Source organism: Tupaia chinensis, unplaced genomic scaffold, assembly GCF_000334495.1.
Source record: "Tupaia chinensis unplaced genomic scaffold, TupChi_1.0 Scaffold000361_2, whole genome shotgun sequence".
NCBI classification, from domain to species: domain Eukaryota; kingdom Metazoa; phylum Chordata; class Mammalia; order Scandentia; family Tupaiidae; genus Tupaia; species Tupaia belangeri.
Genome location: NW_006159858.1, coordinates 5611458 through 5613401, shown reverse-complemented (window position 1 = coordinate 5613401; position 1944 = coordinate 5611458). Strand labels below are relative to the sequence as shown.

General features: G+C 40.7%; 1 protein-coding gene across 1 annotated transcript in view; it reads right to left on the bottom strand.

Annotated features, from left to right (window-relative positions):
* CYP20A1 (cytochrome P450 family 20 subfamily A member 1) overlaps nucleotides 1-1944 on the bottom strand; it is a gene marked incomplete in the record, with an annotated part of 58576 nt that overhangs the window by 16806 nt on the left and 39826 nt on the right.

Below are 1944 nucleotides of genomic sequence, written 5' to 3'. Positions count from 1 at the left end.
ATTTAATTTTATTTATTATTATTATTATTATTTAATTTGGCCAGAGAGAGAGAAAGTAAGACAGCAAGCTGCCAGATCCGGGATTCAAACCTTTGTTAGCCATGTGAGAGTTCAGCACCTCCATGCCACCTGCTGGCTCCAGACCCAACTCTTTAAATGTCTCAGCAGCTATACTAGGGAGTTTAAACTTGACCATAAGAACCAGAAGTCACTAATAGATTTTTATAGTCTATAATATAATATATAAAATATTATAGTCTATAATAAAATAGTCACATCTGATCAGATGTGACTCTCCAGATGTACAAAGGCCACTAACTCAGTGATTCTCAACTTTGGTAAACATAATAGAATCATCTGAGCTTTTGAAAACTGCTGATGTCCATAGACTATGAATCAGATGATTTAGAACTGATCCCAGGGAGACCAGCAGTTGGTGTAATGGTTATGTCACTGGACTCCCATGTAGTTGACTGCAGTTCAAGTCGCAAATCCAGCAGGTTAAAACACACGCCAGGTGTGTGTGTGTACATGCCAAAAATTATGAGAGAATGGAGGAGAAGGGGTTGTGGCATGGCCAACCCCTCAGGGGGTGATTTCTTGCTTTCTGTCTTTCTATTGAGTGCACATGCCCTGTAGCAAAAACTCTCAAAATAAATAAGTAAATAAAAGGAATTAGTCCCGCGTATCTGTGGTTTTAAAGCCCCTCAGTGATTACAATTGCAATCACTGGCTCCAGCAGTAATTTGGATTGGAAAGAAACAAGACCCACAGCTTTTGAAATCATGATGATGGTAGTCTGACCTAGACTGGGTCTCTGGCAATGAGAGAACTAAAAGATATGAAAAGTTACCTGGAAAGCAGAATCAACAGAACTTTAACAGTTATTGGCTGTTGTGGAGTCATTACATATGACAATACTGTCCCCATAATATTCAGAGGAAAAAAATGGTATTTACAGAAGTTATAAGCTTTGTTATTTATAAATGTTTCATTATTATTTTTGAAGTTTATTTAGGGCCACCAGGTGGTGTAGAGGTTAAGGTGGTTCCCACCCAGAGACTGCCCTGAACATGCCAGGTATGCCTGTGTGTCCATGACGTAGGACTAGCTAAAGCTGAGAGTTGACTGTGGCATAAAGACCTCCTGGGGGTCCTGTCTCTCTCTTTCTCTCTTGCTCCTAGAAAGCACAAATAAACTTTAAAAAAATGAAATCATAGGGACCAGCAGTTGGCATAGTAGCTATGTTGCTGGATTCCCATGTGGTCGACTGTGGTTCGAGTCCTGGACCCGGTGGCTTAAACTCATGCCGGGCGCATGTATACGTGTGCCCGAGATCCCGAGAGGAGAATGGAGGAGAAGGGATTACGGTGTGGTCATCCCCCCAGAAGGGTTATTTCTCACTTTCTGTCTCTGTCTCTTTCTGTCTTTCTGGAGAGCGCACGCACCTTATAGCAAAAACCTCTCAAAAAAAAAAAAAATTAAATCATACAGAGGTAATCTTTTGTTTCACTTAGCATAACAAGATTTAGCTATGTTATTATGTACATTGACATTGTGTTCCTTTTTATTATTTTGTAGTATTCCATGGTATGACACCATAATTTACTTATTTCCCAGTTAGTGAACATCTGAACTTCTTCCAGTTGGGGCTATTTAGAATAATACTGCTATAAACATTTCTTACTGGTCTTAGGTAGACATGTTTTAATTTCTCCTGGGTAACTAGAAATTAATGGAATTGCTAGGCCATATGCTAAGTGTTATATTTTACTTTAAAAGATCATGGGCTGGGACCAGCAGTTAGCATAATGGCTATGTCGCTGGACTCCCACGTAGTAGACCGTGGTTCGAGTCCCGGACCCAGGGGCTTAAACTCACGCCGGGCGCATGTGCATGCGTGCCCAAGATCCTGAGAAGAGAATGAAGGAGAAAGGATTGCAG